Below are 24,480 nucleotides of genomic sequence, written 5' to 3' on the forward strand. Positions count from 1 at the left end.
ACGAGTGCAACTCGACTCAATTTCCTATAGAACATCGGTTGCAAGTGACGAAATATGAAGAAAGAGAACCCGTTGATGCAACCGAATATCGAAGAATAATCGGTAGCTTAAGGTATTTGACACACACGAGGCCCGATTTGAGTTACTCGGTTGGAGTTGCTAGTAGGTTAATGCAAGAACCGAAACAATCCCATATGCAAATTCTAAAGTATATATTACGATACGTACAAGGCACGAGTGGATATGGTTTAACGTATAGATGCGGTAGTAGAGAGTTGGTTGGTTTTTGTGATAGTAGTTACGACCTGGATCAAATGGATGGACGAGGTACCACCGATTTGGCGTTTTATTATGGTGGTGCATTGATCTCATGGCTCTCACAAAAACAACAAACCGTAGCCTTGTCATCGTGTGAATCTGAGTACATGACAGTAGCAACCGCGGCTTGTCAAGCTATATGGTTAAGGGGATTGTTAAGCGAGTTGACCAGGCATGATGAAAAGGTGGTGACTTTACATGTGGATAATAGATCTGCTATTGATCTGATGAAGAATCCTGTGTTTCATGGAAGAAGTAAGCATATTAATATTAGATTTCACTTCATTCGTGAATGTATTGAACTTGGTGAAGTTGAGCACATTAGTAGAGAGAAGCAAAATGCGGATATTCTTACAAAAGCACTACCAAAGTTAAAGTTTGAAGAGATGAGGAAATTGCTCGGGATTGAAGATCTGAAAGGAACGAATCAAGATTAAGGGGGGTGAATGATATATTTAATCCCGATTCGTTAAAGATAAAACCGAGGGGTGGCTAGGTGGATCTCAAGGGGAGGATAAGGAGGAGATTAAATTCAAATATATTATTTAAGTTTTTTTATTTATTTGAAAGTTTAGGTTTATCTTTTAGTAGTTTCCTAGTTCTAGTCTAACTATGATTGTTAGGTTTATAAATACTTGAGTTTGTTTTCATAATAATAATAATAAGAAAAGTTGAGAAAGATTGTTGAAATTGAAGTCAAAATATGGAGGGTTCGTGTATTAGCCATGCACTTAGCTATAAGAAAATTATACAATTATACAGTTTATATATAATACAGTAATTGCAAAATTTCATATAATTTTACATTAAATATATATCACGTGTGTTTTCAAACTGTTATAGTGCTTTCAAATAATAACTTGAAATAGAATCACTGTCAACATCTTATAGATTTATATCAAATACGACATATGCTTTATTTTCCTAATATGTTCAAAAGAAGAAAAAAAATCAGTGCCTTTCAAATAGAAATGTCGTTATCTAGCAATTGGCTGCGAAGATGACAGTTTATTTTCTATAAGTAAATTATATGATTAGATTCAATATATATTAGTGATTTTAGAAATCATAAATTAATACACATTTGTACAAGTTATAAAAGATGTTAACTATCCACCATTGTTTATAACAAACAAGGAAAAGGAAACAATGGAGCTTCTACTTCTAATTATCTCGACCATTGTTTTCTTCTTCTTCCTCCTCCATGGCCTCGACCTATACCGCAAAAGGCGAATGCCACCCGGCCCTACAAGACTCCCCATCGTCGGAAACCTTCTTGACATTGGACCAAAACCACACGAGTCACTAGCCAAACTCTCTCAAAAACATGGTCCACTTATGACCATTTGTCTGGGCAGCGTCACAAGTGTGGTAGCATCCACACCTGATGCGGCCAGAGAAATCCTGCAACGCCAGGATGAGGTTTGCTCTGGCCGCATGATCCCTGACGCTGTCACTGCCTTGGAGAACCATGACAAGGCAGTATTATGGATCTCAGCCAACGAAGATTGGAGAACCATAAGAAAAGCCCTCAATACATACCTCACCCACCAACACAAACTCGACACCCTTCGTGGCCTCCGCCAGAACGTGGTGGACGAGATGCTAGACTTCCTTAACCAATCCGCACTAAAAAACGAGCTTGTGAACATAGGAAATTTGGCATTTGCGGTGGCGGTAAACCAGATATCCAACACGTGCTTTTCACGAAACGTGACGATCATCATGCTGATGGAGTCACCAAGTACAACGAGGGTGTGGGAGCTGTGGAGGAGTTTATTGTAGGGATTGATAAACCACATGTTATGAGAGATGTTGCTCCCTTGGGAGGGATAGTGGTGGATGAGGTTCTCCTTGACCGCGTCTTCTCTCTTCCTATCACAACTGTTAAGAGCATCCCTCATAGTTGTCGTATGGCATTTGCTCAAGCATTAACTGCGGCTCTGGGTAAGGTGGTTGCTATGCCAGACTCTATTGAGGCATGGGTGAAACTTTTCTTGTTACCGCGGTGCACGCTGCGTGTTTTCAGACCTTCTAAACGTTAGGAGCACAGACCCGGTAATAGAAAGTCTTTGCAATGTCAGAGTATTCAACAAGCACTAGCAAGTTGGGGTGCTAAGGATGGTTTTGATGCTCTTATTTTATCCCTTTTTGCCACACCTATAGGGGTGAACTCGAGTCATGGGGAGCCTCTCGCTAAGCACGATGATGTTGCGGTATGCGCCAATGTGAAACAATGTTTACGAAAAGTGGCGGACGGGCATTTTACTGCCGCCATTAAAGTATTATGCTCTTCAGGGGTTGCACCTTTCGGCAATGACACTTTGAAAGCGTTAGTGGCTAAGCATCCCAATTTGCCCCCGCCGGTTATGCCTGCTTCATTGCTTTCTAAGCCTCCTCTTGTTGTTGATGAGGATTGTGTTCTTGGATGCATTAAATCCTTCTCTAAAGGGACGTCATGCGGACGAGATGGATTGAGGGCACAACATATTTTGGATGCATTTTGTGGAGAGGGGTCGCTGATCGCTGTTGGGTTACTAAAGGCTACTACTGCGATGGTTAATTTATGTTGGGGGGGGGGATGCCCAAGGGTTTGGGCAGAGTTCATTGCGTCGGCTCCTCTCACACCGTTGCTCAAACCGGACAATGGGATTAGACCCATTGCCGTAGGTGCCATTTGGAGAAGATTGATCTCTAAGGTGGCTATGAGGTGTGACACCCGGTAAATTCCCAATCCCTTAAACCAAGTAATCAACCTAAATATTAGGTAATTGTTATGTGCGCCCTGCGCGAGCACGCCATATTAGAATCAGCGCGTGCATTTGTTATGTGCGCCCTGCGCGAGCGCGCCATGTTAAGAACCAGTGTGGGCATATGTTATATGCGCCATGCGCGAATGTTTTGGCTTTATGTTTTCATGTACCTTAACGTTATGTTGTCTAATGGGTTGACCATCCCGCATGATGCTAAGGCGGGTGCATCCTAAATCGTTTATGCGCGTGCGGAAGGGAACTAACCTCCCCGCATGGCGGGAACATTGAGAGCTAGTTTGTCTGAAGCTCCAAGATGGAATTGACTTCAACATAACTGATCACTATGTTGAAATACCAAGACCACCTGAAGAATCTACAAATGAAACTCAATGTCCTAACTGCGAGAAGGTTACGCACCTACCCGCAGCAAAGAAATGTCCTTCACGCAGAAAGCTATGCGCACAAAGTGATACGCACAGAACACTTAGTCTATTCTCCAGACGTAAGGAGATTACTCCCGCCCAAAAGGAAACAGTAGCATGTTTCAGAGATTTTCCACTTTTTACTGTACACTGACAAAAGTACCTGAAAAAGCACACTGTAACATGAAAAGTCAACTGTCAGCCACCCCATTCTCACCAACCCCAGACCTGCATGTCCTGACCAAATCAAATCAAAATCTTTTATCCACTACTCCACTTTTAAATAAATAATAATAATTTCCATACCTTATCATCATTACACCTAGATATGAAAAGATTACAATCCCCTAAAGCAAGGGATTGTGTTCCCTTAAGTTTGCCTATAAATATGTAACCTAAACTATCACCCAAAACACACTTCAAACTTCTCTCTTAAGAACTGCAACTTGCACTAATCATCTCCCAAGCATCCGTTGTTTTCGTTTCCGATCCTGTTACCAGGTAAGCCAAGAATATAACCTTGAGATCTGCTTTCCAACCCTTATATTCTCCTAATTCTTGATCTTAATATATATACTTCTTGTTATTTAATCACATTCTAGACCTTCAATTCCGAGGCCAACACCAAGAAAACCCGAATCTCGATTAATCCCTTAACAAGAACCACAGGTGAGTCTCACAGCCCCTATTCTCGCTGTTTTCACTGTTTTTAAACTGTTTTCGGGGCGAGGGACACGTACTTAAATAATGTTTTATCATGGTATACTTACAAGCTATGCAAGCGATTATGTGTTTAAATTATATTTCATAATGAGTAATGCGAACGGTTATCTAAGGTTTTCGATGTATGTGCGCTAGAACTCGAGTAAGTGATCACTTTACCATTGGAACTCTAAGGGTAGGGACTGCTGGTTTGATCCACCCACTCGTAGGGGTCGCACCTCTTTGCATGGACGAGTGCCTAGTATGGTCATGGGGCAGTACTATGGGTTTGAGCCCGCTCGTAGGGGTCGCGCCTCTTTGCATGGACGAGCGCCTTGTTTTCCGGCACAACGTCTGCGCGTAACCCGCGGGACGGTATTATTCGCTCGTAGTGGCAGCGCCACTTACACAGACGAGCACGGTTTTTCAGATGTGTCCGCGCGTAACCCGCGGGACGGTATTACTTGTTTCGCTCGTAGTGGCAGCGCCACTTACACAGACGAGCACAGTTCCCAGAAATGTTCGCGCGTAACCCGCGGGACGATTTTATCAGAATGTGTTGATAGAACTATGTTTTACCAAGCATGTGTTTTAATGATGCTATCAGAATTACGTTTCAGAATGATTTTTATCAAGATTATGATGCAATACGATTTATCAAGTTACTAAAACTTGTGAACTCACTCAGTTTATACTGATTCAAATGTTTTTACGTGTCTTTCAGGAGATAACTAGGTAGCGCATGGAGTCACACTTAGAGCACCTCACGCTGAACATCTAAAACTAGCTTTTTGGAAGATTTTAGTTCTATCCCTTCGATGCGCGTGGTTGTTCCCGCCGCGCAAGGGGATACGGCGTGAAAATCTTCAACAGTTTTTATAATTGGATGTTTTTATGTAATTTTTAAACAATGTAATGTATTTGTATTAAACATTTCATGCGCAATGAAAATCTTACTTTGAATGTTTGCAATGGCCCGTGCTTAATTATCAATCCCCACTCGAGCGCGCCCGGCTGTTTCCGCCGCTCAGGGCCGGGTGTGACATGAGGGGTGTTGGGAAAGACATTACTAAATACCTGTGCAACTTTCAGTTTGGGGTGGGAGTCCCTAGTGGTGCAGAGGCCGTTCTTCATAGCGCGAACAGGTTTTTAAGTAAGTTCCATTCTGATGGGTCATTGGCTATGCTTACTATTGATTTTTGTAATGCCTTCAACTTGGTGGATAGGACTACCCTTCTGAATGAGGTTCGGGCCCGATGCCCATCTATTTCCTTATGGGTGAACTTTTTATATGGGCAACCGGCCAGGCTATATGTGGGGGATGGCCACATTTGGTCCACCACTGGGGTTCAGCGGGGCTTGGGACCTCTTCTTTTCGCCTTAGTTCTGCACCCACTTATTCATCTAGTCTAGAGTTCCTGTAAGCTTCTCTTTCATGCTTGGTACCAAGATGATTGTACAATTATTGGGGACTCTAAAGAGGTTGCCAAAGCTTTAGATATTATCAGGTTGGAGGGTCCCCGCCTGGGCCTTGAACTTAATATTAAGAAAACCGAAGTATTTTGGCCGTTGTGCAATGGGGCTAAGGTGCAGGAGGGGGTGTTTCCCTGTGAAATTGGAAGACCGGTGCTAGGTGTGAAACTCCTCGGGGGAGCCGTTAGCCGGGATGTCGGGTTCATCAGTGAACTTGCTATGAAAAGGGCTTCGCGAGCTGTGGATTTGATGAGCTATCTCCCGCATTTGCGGGACCCTTAATGCGAGCTCCTTTTGCTCCGCTCATGTATGGGAGTTGGAAAGTTGTTGTTTGGTCTCAGAACATGCCAACCTGTGTATGTAGGGGAAGCAGTTTCTGTGTTTGACAATGGCCTTCGGGGGGAGATTGAGGACATCGTGGTTTGTGGTGGTCCCTTCTTTGGAGATTTTCAATGGAGGTTGGCATCACTTCCGACTCGTTTTGGAGGTTTGGGTTTATGTTCAGCTTCAGACGTTTCTACTTATGCGTTTGTGGCCTCGAAGGCGCAATCTTGGGAATTACAAGACCACATTCTTAGAGGTTGTGTTATTGATGGGTTTGACTCCGATTATGGGAGTGCGATAGATCGGTTGCACATTTCACTTCCCAATTTTGACATTAGCGGTTTCTCTAATAAAGACACCGCCCCCTAAAGCCCAACATGCTTTGGCGAGTGCCCTTTATAGTGGAATCATCAAGAGTTTGGAAATGAAGTTTGATTTATCCCCTCGTCAGAAAGCGGTGTTTGAGTGTCTTCGGGCTCCTCGGGCTTAAGATTTCTTAAGTGTTCTCCCTATTGAAGGATTGGGCCAACATATGTCGGCTTTGGAGTACCGGGCCATCCTGAAGTATCGGTTAATGATCCCTTTGTTTCCGGTAGATGAGCCGTGCCCGGTTTGCCGTAAGGTTTGTTTGGATTCTTTTGGCGAGCATGCGGTTCACTGCAAAGAGTTGCCTGGGTTTAAGTACAGGCATGATTTGGTGAGGGATGTTCTATGCGATGTTCTTAAACGAGCCGGAATTTCGGCTAAAAAGGAAGCTCCCGTAAACTTTCTTACGGATCCTCAAGAAGGAAGATCTACATTACGACCGGCCGATATACTTGTTTTTGGGTGGGTAGGGGGAAAACACGCTTGTGTCGACCTCACAGGAGTGTTCCCTCTTGTTGGGATTAGGGACACTGGATTTGTAGCAGGCCAGGCAGCATTGAAGGCGGCATCGGGCAAGGTTGCTAAACACGAGAGAGCTTGTTTGGAGAATCAACACGTGTTTATCCCCTTCGCCTTTGACACTTTTGGTTTCTTAGCTCTGGATGCCGTGGACCTTTTGAATAGGGTTCAGAAAGTTGTGTATAGTAACGTATCAGACCATAAGAATCAAAACTTTGTTTTTAGTCGGATTGGGTTTGCTATCCAAAAGGGGGTTGCGGAGCAGCTTGTTGCCCGCTTATCTGCCACTTCATTGTAAATCGTTTGGATGTTTCTATGAAATATAAAAGGAAAACTGATATAATGGTTTTCATTATGAGTCCGAGGATATTGGAGGGTCTAAGACCGCGGTGAAGACATTAATGGAGGTAGACGGGAAGTTTAACATAGCCGATATATTTCCAATACTGAAGCCATTGGACCCGCAGAACATACGAAGACAGGCTAAGGCTGCTTATGCATGGTTAGACCATGTCGTACAAGGTTTCATAAATGAGAGGTTAAAACATAGGGAGTTGAAGCTGCCAAGGTTTGGTGACATGTTGGATTCATTGCTGGATTATAGTGAAGATAATGGAGAAGACTTCAGCCTTATACACATCAAGACTTTACTAGTGGTACGTATATCACTAAATCCATCCTTTTATCATCGAATGAAAAATAAAAAGATATCTTCAGACCGTCATTGGACTTGTGGCAACCGCATAGGGCACACTAACCTGATTTCTTTTATTCGGTTTTTGAAAACTAGAAATCAAGCTATCACAATCTCTTCTTTTACTCTATCAAACGTTTCTCTTTCGACTGCCCAAATTAAAACATTGTTCAAATACTCATCACTCATCTTGCGCAAATCCATCTTGATAAGCTTCATTTTAGAAAAAAAACACCTTTCAATGGTTGTGGTTACAACCGGTAAAACCAACGCTAGCTTCAATATTCGATAAACCTAAGGAAAAGTGGCGTTCTTTCCAGTGGCGAAGCTTGGACGTGAAAATCGGGGGGGGGGGGGGCTTAAATTTTTGGTCGAAAACAAGTAAATTTACACTACGCATAAAATATTTCGGACGAAAAACGGCTAAATTTACACTAACGCGCGAAAAAACAGGGGGGGCCGGGGCCACCCCTGGCCCTCACTATCCTTCGCCTCTGGTTCTTTCCGGTTTACCGAATATTAAAGCTAGCGTTGGATTTATTGCCGCAACCGTCGAAAGATTTTTTCTAAAACGAAGCTTATCAAGACGGGTTTGCACAATCAAATGGGTGGTGAGTATTTGAACAATGATTTAATTTGTGCGGTCAAAATATAAACGTTTGATAAAGTAAAAGAAAAGGTTATAATGACTCGATTTCTAGCTTTCATAACCTAAAGAGTAAAAAAAAGTTATTAATATGTTAAACTTATTAATTATCATGTTTCTATTTTTGTTTCGTTTACATTGTATGAAACACAGTAAAAAAAATTAAATGTTACCCGTGAGATTTTATTTTAGAACATATCACTGGGGACGGCATTGGATATCTTTTGAGGTGACATTGGACACTTGAGATTTTATGTAAGTAATTTTAAAACAAATAATAGGATGAACATGAATGGGACAGAAATTGATACACGTTGAAAATGAATGGGACAGAAAACAAAGGAAATATATCTTTTGAAAAGGACACCACATGTTTTATGAACCTAGTTTTAAACAGAAAATAACATTTTTTAGAACACTAAAGAATAATAATGATTTTAGCAACTTCCACTTGTTAAAAAAAACTAAAGCAACAAGTATGTATGAGATATCAATAAAAGGAGATGGTCTTACTAAGGTGTCTCCGCTCTATTCTAAAAGGGTGTATTGGTGGTTTATAAAAGCATTTAGAAGTAGGTTAGTTTATCATTAAGAAAAAAAAGATATCAATATTTTAATATACCTAATGATGGTAAAAAAACTTTTGAGTAACATTATCTTTTGTAAATGACAAGATTTATTCATAGCCGGTACAGAAACAAGCTCAAACACAACAGAATGGGCTATTACCGAACTATTTCTTAACCCTGACGCGTTCACAATAGTTTGAAAAGAAGTTTCCACTAAAGTAGGAGAAGATGGTAAAATCCAAGAAGAGAAAATCCTGGACCTGCCGTATTTGCATGCTGTCATCAAAGAAACAATGCGTCTTCATCTATCCGTTCCTTTATTAGCGCCTCATAAAACTGAGAAAGAAGTTAAACTCGGCGAATATGTTGTACCCAGGAACGTACAAATTCTTGTGAATGTTTGGGCTATGTCACGGGACCCAAAATATTGGGAAAATCCTTTGAGCTTTATGCCTGAAAGGTTCATGAAAACCGAGGTTGATTATAAGGGTCAACACTTTCAGTTTTTACCATTTGGATCAGGGCGAAGGATGTGTCCTGGAATACCCTTGGCTCACAGAGTGGTGAGCTTAATTGTGGCGTCGTTCGTATGTCATTTTGATTGGAAACTTACTCATGCTAGAAAAGATATGGACATGAATGATGTCTTTGGCCTAACTTTGCTCAGGACAACTCCACTTGGCGCATACCCTATTTCGATTGAATAAGTACATAATGCCATAAAGCCATGCGTGCACTTTCTGTTTTGTGGTTAATAAATGGTCAATATATTCTAAAAGCTTATGAAGAAGCTGTAATTTATTGTGATACATTTGAAGTTTTTGCCTTAAATTACTTCAAAAGTGACGATATAAATGTATGTGTGTACTTGTGAAATGTGGTTATGTTTTATTTATCTATTTATTTATTTATTTTAAACAACGAAATTTTGATATATGAGAGACTTGAACTCAAGTTCTCTCAAATCCTAACTCATTGGTGTTTTAAAGGTTTTGTCTTACTAATGGGTCATCAACCCTATTGGTGGTTATGTTTTATTTCATCACGAGGATATATAATGGTCCGTGTTACACACAAGTGAAAATATTTCAAACGTTATATATATGTGCATATCATAAGAATTTTTTACCTTATTCTATACAAACCACAATATGTAGGAAAAATATGTATAAATGGTGGAATGAGAATTTGTTATACAAATCATTGAATTGCTAAAATAATAGGTTATAATAAAAAATGGAAGGCAAAATCAGTTATAAATAATTAATTGTGGTCAAAATCGGTTTTTAAATCATTTGAAAGGAAATAGTTGGTTATGATTATATAAAACACAAGTTTTTATCCCCCGTATTACGGGGTTGTTTAAATTTTTCGTTTCTAATATTGTGAATGTAGTTTTTTGGATTTTAGTTTATTTATTGTAATAAATTAATAATATACTTGAACTTGTTTTTATTAATTTATGTTGTGTTATGTTCATTTTTTAAAGAAAAGTTGAATGAGTTATCTACTTAATTTTTTTTATATTTATTCGTTTATGTTCATTTGTTATAATTTGAATATTATTTTGTGAAACTTTTTATTTAAGTTAAACTTAAAAGAAAAAAGAACCTTCTGACTAAATTCACATTAGCAAATTAAAATTAGGGTTTGGTTACGGGATTTGTTTTACATTTTGCGTTTTTAATATTTATGTCTTTTGTATTTTAATTTTGTTTATTGTAAGGAAATTAATAATATACATAAGGTTTAAGGTTTGATGATAAAAGAGTTTCACAAATAAATGAGATGTTAAACTCGTTTAAAAGCTATCTGGGTTTGATGAGACCCATGAACCACTTATTTTTTTTACTATAAAATTGTTTCATAATTATAAATAGTAAAGTATCTTTTTTTTTAAAAAAAAATAGGATATTAATTTTTAGTATATCCCTATTTTTAAGATTTTCATATCAAATATTTGGTGAGATTAATTTTTAATATAATGAGATCTTATAAACCGTTTAATGGCACTGGGTTTGGTGAGACCCATACCCGTGAATTCGGATCAAATGCATGAGAATCATCATTTACAAATAAAATAATCTTGTGGTTTGAGAGAAAATAAGGAGCTTTCGTTTATATATATTTAAGATTAATTAGTGAGGTTATGATTGTAGAAAATATTAATTAGTGAATTATGTGGCAATTCTATAAATGTAAACTGAATGACTTAAAAGCCAATACGAACATGCAAGTCGAAGACCACGTGGATATTTTGTATCGTTTCAATAGTATAATAAGATTAACGGCAAAAGGACCGTACACCAAAGACTAGTACACGAAATCTGAGTTTTATTAGTATTATTTTATGAATAAACTTATAAAACTATTTCAGTATTACAGTTATAGTTTTTCTTTCTTGTTTTTTTCAAAAGGCCTAACATATTTGTTTCACTACTATAAAACTGGATTTTCACTGGCGGAAAATAACCGACAACAAAGTCCGTTAGTAATTTACCAACGAAGCTCACAAAATCTTAAAAAAATAAATAAAACATTTTATCGACAGATTACAAACACAATTTAGCAACGACTCACCTTCTAATTTACCGACAAATAATCTAAAGTTATTTCTTTCTCCTCTAATTTATCCACAGATAACCAACGAACGGTAAATCAAAAAAACATATTTTATTAAAAATTTACCAGACACTGTATTCAATATAAACATTCATAGGTTACACTAAAAAAATATTTGAAGCATTTTTATCCAAGAGTACACAATCATGTTCACTTCCAAATTTCATTTGAATCAGGTTCTGTAAAGCCTTCACAAACCTGAAACAAGGCCACAAAAACATATACAACATAACTACCAATCCAACATAACTTATTTTCATAAACCGAATCTCAAACCGTCATTCAAGCATGAAGCCCTTGAACGGATTCTCAATACATTTAGGGCTAGCAGCCGGGGAATCCAGCACCGCGGGCAAATTGGTTCAACACGTACTCCTCAAAATTTGCAATGCATTGCTTACCAGTAACTTGTGGAATATGTTAGTGTAATCTTGCGTAAGTGCGGGGACCTAGTTGTCGTACTTACAAACCTAGGGGGGTTTTTGAGTTAGTTTTTCTCATATTCTTGTCTAACAAGTAATTGTATGGTTATATATAGGGGTTATTTGTAATCAAGTAATCACAACAACTTATCAATCAATACAATAAAAGTTTAGACTTGAATCTTATTGTCTTCAATTGGCATCAGAGCTTAAGTATCGATCAACAAGTTCAGGCGACGCAAGGCATCTCCGATCGTAGGGTAGTCCGGCGAGGAAGGCAATCTGGTTGCATCACCTGGTTGCAAGATCTCAGCACGGGTTCTAAGATCGATCGAAGATCAAGAGCGGCAACCGGAAAGAAAGATTCGGTGGTCATCTATTTTCCGTCAAGGTTTGCGTTTGGTCTCCGACGAAGGTGAACAAGGACGGTGGGTTTCTAGAACATTGATTCGATCTTGAACAAGGCCGACAAGTTTTAAGAACATCTGATTACCGGCGACCAATTATTTTGGTTCACGTTAGAGAAACTTTGTTAAGTTGGTGTTGGTGTTGGTGTAAAGAATTAGTAGCAGGGAAGTTAAGTTTATGAATCTTTTAATTGGGGTTTCTTTTATTTTGGTCATAAAAGACTTGTGAGGCTTCGAGAAGGATTAGTTTCTTTATTTGAAGTTTTGGCCTTTTGTGAATAATTGAAGATTTGCACAGAAGGCTACGAAAGAAAGAAAATATTCATTCTTATATTTAAAGAATTAAAGTTTCTTCTGTATACGAGATCTTTTTCGCCGAACAAATTTTGGTTCAAGAAATTGAATCAAGGTTTGGTCTGAAGTACCAATGAATAAGAAACGATGGGTGATCAACCAAATAATCAAGTCGGTTTTCCCAAAGAACCGAGTTCCCTCTCGATTCAGTTTCCGATTCTTACGTCCACCAATTATACGATTTGGACGGTAAAAATCAAGGCCATCTTCAAGGTTCAAGGGTTGTTGGAGGCTATCGAACCAAGAACGGGAACGGTTGTTGACCCAAAGATAGATGGGTTGGCGATTGTGTATCTTTATCAAGGCATGCCGGAGGCTTTGGTGATGCAAGTGGCTCACCTTTCCACCGCTAAAGAGATATGAGATGCACTTAAGACTCGTTTCATTGGGGTTGATAGGGTTCGAGAAGCACGTATTGTCAACATGAGTTCGATGTACTCAAGATGAAAGAAACGGAAACGACTGATGACTTCTCGACCAAGATTAGCCAAATAGCTTCCAAAGCAAGCAATCTTGGAGAACCGTTTGAAGAAAAGACCCTTGTGAGAAAGCTTTTGAAGTCCGTTCCGAGAAAGAGGTATATAGCGATTGTTGCTACTATTGAACAGTTTGCCGATATAAAGACCATGACGTTCCATGAAGCCGTTGGACGCCTAAAAGCGTTCGAGGAACGATCTGGAGATGAAGATAAACCCATATCCGGTAAGCAAGAACAACTCCTATATACATATGATGAATGGAAAGCTAAAAGCAATCAATAAAGGCGTCATGGGAAAGGCTAGATGGGAACCAAATCAAGTCAAAGGAACAAGGGAAAGGGTAAGGTTGTGGATCGGGAAAAGAAAGAACCCCGAGTTAAGAAGGATCGGTCAAAGATTAAATGTTATCGGTGTGATGAACTAGGACACTTTGCCACGTCATGTCCTAACCGAAACAAGGAGACAAACGATCAAAGTAACCTCGCTCAAGATGGCGGACCGGTTCTAAACATGATGACGGTAGCTCGGAGTAAGGAAGACGTCGTTTTTCTAAAAGAAGACCGGGTTGATCCGAAGCAATATGCTTCAACCCCATGTGATAAAAACACGTGGATTCTTGATAACGGGGCGAGTAACCACATGACGGGAAATCCGGAATGGTTTTCTAACATTGATCGTAACAAGACCGGTAAAGTAAGTTTCGGTGATGGTTCGTGTGTTGAAATCGAAGGTCGGGGCACGATAGTAGTAGAAGGTCAAAGGGGAGAACAACGAGCATTGAGTGATGTTTATTTTATTCCATCTCTCAAAAATAATATTATAAGTCTCGGGCAATTAGACGAAGGAGGATGCAAGATCGGGATCCAAGACGGTATCTTATGGATATTCGAACAAGATGGAAGACTTCTAATCAAGGTACTGCGTTCCTTCAACCGGGTTTATAAAATTAATTGAAAGGTTGTTTCTCCGGTTTGCTTACAAGTCAATTTGCATAATGTTGCATGGATATGGCATGCTCGATTGGGGCATTTGAATTTCGATGCCCTTCGGGGTCTCTTGAAACTCGCGGATGGAGTGCCAAGAATCAAACACCCGATGCAAATTTGTGATGCATGTATGCTAGGCAAACAAACAAGATCGGATATCCTGAAAGAATCCAATTATCGTGCAAAGGTACCGCTCGAGCTCGTTTATGCCGATGTTTGTGGCGCGATTACTTCCGAGACACATGGTGGCAACCGATACTTTTTACTTGTTGTTGACGACTACACCCGCTATATGTTGGTTTTCACGATAAAGACGAAAGACCAAGTTGCGGGTTTACTCATTGATTTCGTGAAAAGGGTGGAAAACGAAACAGGCAAGAAACTCAAAATCATACGAACCGACAATGGGGGTGAGTTTACATCCCATGTGTTGGAAGATTACTTATCAAGTATAGGTGTGGCACATCAGTTTACGGCCCCGTACACCCCACATCAAAATGGGGTGGTTGAAAGAAGAAACCGAACCATACTTGGTACGACTCGAAGTTTGTTAAAGGCGATGTCACTACCACAAGACCTATGGGGAGAAGCGGTTCATCACTCGGTTTATTTACTAAACCGGTCACCAACAAAATCGTTGGAGGATTCGACTCCGTACGAGCATTTAAAAGGAAGAAAACCGAACCTTTCACACGTTAAAGTGTTCGGATTCACGGGGTATGTCAAAGTCCTTGGTACCGGTCAAAAGAAATTGGACGACCGAAGTGTTGTGATGATTCACTTAGGTACTCAACCTGGAACAAAAGCCTACCGTATGTTTGATCCGATCAAAAGACGAGTACATGTTACGCGGGATGTCAAGTTTGCCGAGTGTAAAAGGTACACGTGGGCTGATCTTGACAAACAAGAGGGCGAAAAGGGTCCTGAATGGACCGAGTTTATTGTCAGGTGCGACATTGAACCCGAACCGGAGCAAGTGACATCCGGGTTTGACACCGGGTCCGTAGACCGTCATGATACCGGTGAGTTGGTTCGTATTAGAAACGGAAGTGAGTCGTCAAATTCAGAAGGTGCCAGCCCACCCGTAAGTCCGACTAGGCACGACACTAGCCTAAACGAAGAACCGTTACAAGTAATTCAACCGCGTCGAACTACTCGAAAGACGGTTTTACCCAAGAAATTTAGCGACTTTTGGTTGAAGGTATACCGACACCCGCCGATCAAGACCCGACAACCGACGGGATAAATCTCCTATTATTATTCGATGATTAACCGGTAAATTTTCGTGAAGGGAATAACGAAAAACATTGGAGAAAAGCAATGGAAGCGGAGATCGAGTCGATAGAAAGAAACAAGACATGGCGGTTAGTCGAAGCACCACCCAAAGTAAAACTGATAGGTTTAAAGTGGGTCAAAAGAGATGAAGCCGGGAAAATAACCAAGTACAAGGCCCGACTCGTAGCTAAGGGGTATGTTCAGAATTATGGGATCGATTTCGAAGAGGTGTTCGCACCAATGGCGAGAATCGAAACCGTTCGACTTTTACTCGCGTTAGCAGCAAACCGAGGTTGGGAAGTTCATCACTTGGATGTAAAATCCGCGTTTCTTCATGGTGATTTAAAAGAAGAGGTGTATGTGTTTCAACCAGATGGGTTCGTTAAGAAAGGTGAAGAAAGAAAAGTGTACAAGTTGGCTAAAGCGTTATACGGTCTACGTCAAGCTCCAAGGGCGTGGAATACTAAACTAGACGGGTCGTTAAAAGAACTCGGTTTCACTTGATGTAAACAATAACAAGCGGTTTACAAACGGTGTTTGATGGTTGGTTAATGTGTATATGAAACGAGAAAGATATGAAGAAAAAAAGAATTTGGGCAAGTGTCCCACCGTGGCCCACGGTCAAAACCGTGGCCCATGGTCAACCCAGCCCAAAAACAACAGTTTACACCGTACCGTGGGTTCTTGGACCACCGTGGGCCACGGTCCGGAGTTCGTAACAGCTTATTTAAAAGGGTTTTTGGCTGCATTTTGACCTAGCTTTCATTCCATATCATTCTTGGCGGCTGGAGGCGATTTCCACCACCATAGCTCGTGCCAAGACCCTACATATGATTCACATCATCCGAATCGAAGATTCTATGATGTCAAGGCTCGGCTAATCTCCTAGAATCGCACCCGGGATGTATAGTTTGTAATCTTTATAGTTTTTCTCATGTGACTAAGAATATCATTGTGTTATTATTGATGATTGATATATGATTATTGATGTTTGGTATTTCTGAGTGTTCGGTCGGTTTAGGTTTACGTTAGTCTGAACGATCTGTTACCAATTGCTAGATAATTGATCATATGACTGTTTGGTTAGATTGAATACAATAAAACATACAATTACCCTTAACTAAGTCACACTGGCAAGGACTGTTTGATAACCAGTGCTGTGTGTAAAGTGATTGTTGATGTCTAAGGTTTTGTCTGATTAATCGGTCTTTAGTTAATCGTTCATAATTAATCTGATATGTTGCATGAGATAACTATTGGTTGCTTACTTGAATTCCTGGGTGTGATTTGTTTGTTAACTGGTTAATACTCGGTTACTTGTTCGTTGCTTAGTTCTCTAAATTCAAACTATTGCTTGTGTGATCAGCACTAAAAATCATTTACTTCATAATTATAAATTTGTTACACGAATACATTGACCACATACTCCTTGTGATACGATACCCTACTTACTCTAACTATTTAGAATAATTAGGTTTTTGATTGACTCAAACGACGGTCATCAAAATGGCGCCGTTGCCGGGGAGTTAGTGCGCTTAGTGTTTTTCGTGTTATTTGATTTTTGTGTTTAATTTTAATTTTAATTTAAGTTTTAATTTTGTTTTCAATTTTTAGTTTAAATTTTATTTATCTGTATTTTATGCGGGTTGTGTTAGTTGTGCAGATTACAGGTTTATGCACACCTGCCATTCAGGCCGACAGTCTCCGTTAATTTACGAGCCCGAAATAGAGAGGTTAGCTCGGCAGAACCGAGTTCAGAATAGAAATGCAGAGATGGAAGACCAGAACCAGAATCAGAACCAAAACCAAGACCCACTCCCACAAACCAACGCGTTTCACCCGGCCAACATACCTGACTTACCAGACTTCAATAACCAAAATGATCAAAATCACTCAGCTCGTGCTTCCAGAACCCGAAACCAAAACCCAAGACGAAACCTAAACCTCAACTTTGACCGAGCCGGATAAATCTCGATGATTTTCAGCCGAGTGTTCCGACAGAGGAGGAAGACGAAGGGGAAAATCATAATGGAAACGAAGGTTTGGAGATCGATGATGAGGTAGACAGATGGGTTAGAAATAATCGGGCAGTTGAGCCCGAGAACGCAGGTTTTGAGCAGGAAGATGTGGGTTATGGTAATCGGGGTAAAGAGGTGGAAGAGCCGGTTAATCGAAGATAAGCTGAACCAGTTAACAGAAACGGAAGGGTTCGAGACAGAGTGAATCGGGCAGAACGACCCGAAAGAGTTCGTGGTATTCAGGTTAACCGGGGCGGTATGGGAAACCCCGGGGGGGCTGAGGAGAATTTATATGGCCCCGGTTCATGGTGTTAACAGTCGGTTCAGACCGGCTATCTCAGATGGAGCATCCCCGTTGGTTCCACAGGAACGAGTGCAGGGACAACAAACTTTCAAGTCCCGGCCATCTTACATCAACATCGTTCCTCACTTCAACAGGATGGATTCGGAAGACCCGTATTCACACTTAACTGATTTTTCGGCTATCTGCGGGTCTATCTGTGACGGTACGTTTGATCAAGATGAAGTCCGGTTGCGATTATTCCAATTTTCCCTAAAAGACAAACGAAACTTTGGTTTAACTCGCTACCGATGCACAGTATCAGAAACTGGGCCGAGATGCAATAAGTGTTTCTAAACGAGTTTTATTCACAGTCGAAGACTATCGAGGCCCGTTCCGACATTCGTCACTTTTCACAGTTACCTGGTGAGTTATTTCACGAAGCCTTTACTAGATATAAAGACATGATCAGGAAATGCCCACATCACCAGGTCGAACTGTGGGAACTGGTAAAGTGCTTTGTTGATGGTTTGACATACGAGGACCGAAAGCATCTTAAGGCCTCATGTAACGGTTTGTTGCTGAATCAGCATGAGGAAGATGATTGGGATTTTTTAGAGTTTATGTGTGAAGATTCGAAATCTGAAGCAGCAGTTGAAAGACGAAGACGGGGTAATTCGTCAAGGTCAGTTAAGTCAGTTGTGAGTGAGTCTGAAAGAATTACTGAGTTGGAACGTGAACTGGCTGAGTTGAAAAAGGGTAAGAAAAGAGAGGTCGGGAAAGTTGGTGTTAAATTCCCGGTTTGTGAAGATTGTGGTGAAATCGGGCATAAGGCAGAAAATTGCCCCGGGTATTTTGATGATGTGGAGGATGACACCGAGGAAGTTAATTATGCTTACGGGGATTCCAAAGGCCAAGGGTTCAATTCGAACACCTATCACCCGGGCCTGAGGAATCACCTGAACTTTCATTACGGGAACGCGTCTACACAGTTGAATCCGAACTTTCAGGGATCGAGCCAGAACATGTCGCAGGGTAATTACCGCAAGGGCGGTTATCAGCAGCAGAAAGATTCGTATGATCAGAATCGGGGGTATAACAGAGACGGTAACCGGGGTGGAAATTCATCGGGTAATCAGGACCAGCAGAGGGGGTCCTCGGGGAATTCGGACGAGTCGGTGCACTCAAAGTTGGATGTGTTGCTGAAGATTATGACTGATCATAAAGCTGAAACGAAGCAACAGTTCGAGTTACGAGATAAGTCTTCAACGGCAATGATGAAGCAGATCGGTCAGCTCGCTTCAGATGTGGCAAAGTTACAGAAGAGCACGAGCCAACTCCCGAGTGACACCACAGTCAACCCGAACCATTACTGCTCAAGCTCCAAGAAGGGAAACAATGTGCACATCAACGCTGTAAGTCTTTTACCTCATTTTGAAATTTCTGTTGTTGAAGTTGATTCACCACCACAGTTTGTTGAGGGGGTGGTGGAAGATTTTAGTGGTGAAAGTGTCGGTCAAAATGAATCAATTTTCCAAAATGAATCAGAACCAAAAACATATGAAATGTCTTTTTGTGAAAATTGCACATGTGAAAAATGTTTAAATGGTAAATCGACCAACATGAGATAAGAAGAGGTGGAGAATAATACCACCTCAAGTAAACTCCATGACCCGGGAGTGCCACTTTTATCAATTCAAATTGGGAAATTTAAAACTGATCAGGCACTTCTAGATCTTGGAGCATGTGTTAGTATCATGCCTGGTAGTTTATATGATCAGTATGAATTTGGCCCATTAGAAAGGGTAAACACCACCGTGGTGTTGGCGGACCAAACTCATACACTTCCTCGGGGCATGGTGACTAATGTAATGGTTCAGGTGGAGGAATTTTTCTACCCAGTTGACTTTCTTGTACTTGACTATGCCAAACGTGTGAATAATACACAACCGCAAGTCATATTGGGTAGGCCATTCCTTGCCACAACACATGCGGTAATTGATGGTGCTAAGGGGATATTGGAGATTAAGTGTGGGGATCGTGATAAACGGTTACCATTGTTTGAAAATACTACTAACCATGTTGTTGACAAGTGTGAATCCTTGAGAAAGGATCACACAAAAGAGAAATGTTTTGTGACTGACATGAATGAGCTAAGGAGTAGCATGAAGGAGAAAGGATGGAATGAGATGTTTCATGGAGTTAGAGATGGTGAGGAACCAACTACAAGAAAGGGAATGAAGACGAAAAAGAAAGAGGTAAAGAAACCATCAGACGTAAATGAAAAATGGCAGGATCATGGCGTTCCAAAAGGTTGGGAGGAATCTCTTGAGGAGCGTGCATGTAACGAGAAGGCTGCATGGGGGCATGCTAGACGCCCACCTTGAATGTCATCAAATTTTATAAAGGGTGGTATTTGTACATTTTGTATATTTTTAGTTTGCATTTTTTTTATTTATTATTAATTGTATTTCAAGCGTACCATCATAGCAAAAGCTAAGTGTGGGGATACCACTCCACGAAAAAAATGAGGTTATAGTTAAGCGACCCAGAGTGCTTTCATGTTCATTTTGCTGTGGTTAATCCAGGTACGTGTATATTATGTTGTAACCGAACTTTGTGGGTGTAGTTCACTATAAACCCTCACGAGACCCCACTCGTCCCCCGGGCTACCGGGAGGTTTACAGGGCTTGTTGCATATGCTAAATGCAATCTTGATTCCTACGAAAGTGAGTTAGGTCTTTTAACGTTTTTAACTAATTTAACAGAATTTCTTATGAAACAACTTAATTTGGCTCGGTAATTGTTTTAATAAACATAACATAAAACCTATTTTCATAACTCTTAAAAGACCTATGTCTTACACTTGTGAGAAGCTTGCTTCTACACATCGCGAGATTTTGCAGGTTCGATTGTCAGTGTGGTAATTGGATGAGACGAGAGTATACGAGTGTTTTTGAGAGTTCACGAGCCTACTGGTCCTCTCCAGTCCCGTTGATGTCAGGTGATTTCAGTTTCATAATTTATTTTGTTTTTATTACTTTAAATGTTAAAAGTGTAATTGTATAAGTGCTAGTTGAACCGCCACATTTGAGCCCCGAATTTTAAAATTGCTTAATAGTCAAAAAGTCAATTTCAACCCCGTCCCTCAAATGTCATTAATCGTTTTCTCTATTTTAACTTTGAGGACAATGTTTAAGTATTCTTACATTGAGGACAATGTGAACCTCAAGTGTGGGGATGGGGGAAATTTGAAAAAATTTAGTCCGATAGTACCTCGAAGAGTGTTCAGAAACCAAAGTTGTTAACTGTTAATTATTGCCATTAATGCCAAGTCATAGGTTTCTGGTAATGGTTGGTTTTTCAGCTTCTCATTAGTCTTACTCACAAATGTTTTTATAACAAGAAGTTGAAAATGGGGTCGTTTAGGCAGGGATAATGAGTCATGGGGACAGGTACACATGTTTATATCGTCAACCCTATCCCTCCGGTACGTGTGTGAGTTGACCCAAATATATATAATACACATATAATATATAGTACACACATGTCATTTGAGTGCTTTCATTGATGTTCATGGATTACGGGACCGTAGTTGGCAAAATGCAAAAGTGATAGAGGCAATTAGGTTAAGCCTCGTCTGGATGAGCGCGAGTGTGGGTACTGGGGGGTTGGGGTCTCATACATTATACATATGAGGATGGTTAATGTGAGGGGCGGGGGTTTGGGTCCCTTAGAAAACCTTTCTTGGACTTATTTTTCATTTGTTTTACCCCTACATTATGTTACGAGACGATCCGGCTTACTAGGTTTATCTGTAATTGTATTTGTTTTTGATTTTATATTTGTATTTGTTCCAGTATTAAGCATCACGTTATTATGCTAAAAAACAAAAAATAAACAAAAATAAACAAAAAAAAGCAAAAAAAAAAAAAAAATTGAGGAAAAAGCCAAAAATATGTCTGTGTATATTCAGTTATGTATTCAGTAGTTCGTTTATGTAAAAAAAATGATGAAATCAGCATTTATGTTAGTTTGCTTATTTAGAGGTTTATTAGTCAGTCAGTTTGTATAGTAGTTTCGTTTATTTAGATATTTTGTAATAAGCCGGGTCGGATCATTTGAGCTACTTAAATATTTCCCTTCCATACCCTTACACTTGGCCTCGTTACAACCCTTTTAAGGCCTCTTGATTTGCATTTGTGTTAAAGCAACTTTATGGATGAATACTTGCTTATGAGTGATACTGAGAGCAGAGTGATACTGGCACATCTTTTGCTAGTCCATATATTAAACCGAGAGCATAGATGTTATATTACGAGGGGTATGAGCAAGTGTGCCTTAACCGGAAACAAAGTACACTTGTCTGGGCGGCTCTATTGTTTTTATTATAGCACTTAACCTTATTTGTGGGATGTCAATCTATAAAAAGTGTCAGTCTGGAAAACTGGGTATGACCTTAAATCTTACTAGTATTAATCTACATACTTATGATGGAGGTTGATGTTTGCTTTAGAGTTTGCTTGAGGGCAAGCAAAAGATAAGTGTGGTGATGTGATGGTTGGTTAATGTGTATATGTTTTAGTTCGTTTATTTTTAAGTTTTAATCGTTTATTGTAGGAACTTTGTTACTTCATATGTGCTTTTGTATTTCAGGTCATTGATCGTTAAAGATGCTAAATTAGAGACTTGTACGAGCATGGATTGATATCTCGGGAAGATCGAGCCACTACACAAGTGTTGGAAATGAAAAGAAACAAGTAGAAGAAGATAGAGGATGTAATTACGAGAACGTGGGCGAAAACGGCGAAGAAAATGGAGTTGAGACGAGAAAGATATGAAGAAAACAAGAATTTGGGCAAGTGTCTCACCGTGGGCCACGGTTGATATGAAGAAAACAAGAATTTGGGCAAGTGTCCCACCGTGGCCCACGGTCAAAACCGTGGCCCACGGTCAACCCAGCCCAAAAACAACAGTTTACACCGTACCGTTTGTTCTTGGACCACCGTGGGCCACGGTCTGGACCGTGGGCCACGGTCCGGAGTTCGCAACAGCATATTTAAAAAGGTTTTTGGCTGCATTTTGACCTAGCTTTCATTCCATATCATTCTTGGCGGCTGGAGGCGATTTCTAGCAACTCCAAGAGGCGATTTCCACCACCATAGCTCGTGCCAAGACCCTACATATGATTCACATCATCCGAATCGAAGATTCTATGATGTCAAGGCTCGGCTAATCTCCTAGAATCGCACCCGGGATGTATAGTTTGTAATCTTTATAGTTTTTCTCATGTGACTAAGAATATCATTGTGTTATTATTGATGATTGATATATGATTATTGATGTTTGGTATTTCTGAGTGTTCGGTCGATTTAGGTTTACGTTAGTCTGAACGATCTGTTACCAGTTGCTAGATAATTGATCATATGACTGTTTGGTTAGATTGAATACAATAAAACATACAATTACCCTTAACTAAGTCACACTGGCAAAGACTGTTTGATAACCAGTGCCGTGTGTAAAGTGATTGTTGATGTCTAAGGTTTTGTCTGATTAATCAGTCTTTAGTTAATCGTTCATAATTAATCTGATAGGTTGCATGAGATAACTATTGGTTGCTTACTTGAATTCCCGGGTGTGATTTGTTTGTTAACTGCTTAATACTCGGTTACTTGTTCGTTGCTTAGTTCTCTAAATTCAAACTATTGCTTGTGTGATCAGCACTAAAAATCATTCACTTCATAATTAGAAATTTGTTACACGAATACATTGACCACATACTCCTTGTGATACGATACCCTACTTACTCTAACTATTTAGAATAATTAGGTTTTTGATTGACTCAAACGACGGTCATCAGTGTTCCGGTCAAAGGCTACTACTCGTTGGAGTTTACGATGATGATTTGATAGTCACGGGTACAAGTGTGCAAGAAATTGCAAATTTCAAAAGACAAATGAAGTCAAGGTTCGAGATGAGTGACCTCGGGTTGTTGCATTACTATCTCGGGATCGAAGTGAAGCAAAGTGATCGTGGGATAACGTTAAAGCAAAGTGGTTATGCAACGAAGATCCTAAAAGAAGCAAGTCTTTGGGAGTGCAACTCGACTCAATTTCCTATGGAACCGGGCTTAAAGTTGTCTAAAGAAGATGAGAATCCGAAGGTAGATCCGACTGGTTATAGAAAGATAATCGGAAGCTTGCGGTATTTAACTCATACGAGACCTTATTTGAGCTACTCGGTTGGTTATGCAAGTCGATTCATGCAATTACCAACTCAAGCTCATGCTCAAGCAGTTAAATATATTCTCCGATATCTAAGAGGTTCACTAGACTTTGGTATTACTTACTCGAGAGGCGGAAACAGTATGTTGCACGGGTATAGTGATAGTAGTCATGCGGTGGATATGGATAATGGTCGGAGCACCTCAGGTCTAATTTTCTACTATGGTACATCACCGATATCATGGGTTTCACATAAACAAGGAACGGTGGCGTTATCATCATGTGAGGCTGAATTTTTGGTAGCTACATCGGCTGCATGTCAAGCCTTATGGCTTCGGGGTTTGTTGTCAGAGATGACTAGAGAAAAGGAGGAGATTGTGACGTTGAAGGTGGATAATTCATCGGCTATTGCCTTGATGAAGAACCCGGTTTTTCACGGGAGAAGCAAGCACATCAACACACGTTACCATTTCATCCGGGAGTGCATCGAGAGAGAACAAATCAAGGTGGAGCATGTCAGTGGAGATTTACAAAGAGCAGACATCCTTACAAAAACGTTGCCACGGTTGAAGTTTAACGAGATGCGAAGCTTCATCGGTGTCACAAGATTAGGGAGGTGATTGTTGG

At 40.2% G+C, this 24,480-nt stretch overlaps 1 pseudogene; it reads left to right on the forward strand.

Annotated features, from left to right (window-relative positions):
- The first annotated feature begins 1,373 nt into the window (after positions 1–1,373).
- Positions 1,374–9,493, forward strand: LOC143545488 (cytochrome P450 76T24-like; annotated as a pseudogene).
- Positions 9,494–24,480: the final 14,987 nt, after the last annotated feature.

Source organism: Bidens hawaiensis, unplaced genomic scaffold, assembly GCF_021521415.1.
Source record: "Bidens hawaiensis isolate Kalapana, Puna unplaced genomic scaffold, B.hawaiensis_p1.1 tig00013978_1, whole genome shotgun sequence".
Lineage (NCBI taxonomy): Eukaryota > Viridiplantae > Streptophyta > Magnoliopsida > Asterales > Asteraceae > Bidens > Bidens hawaiensis.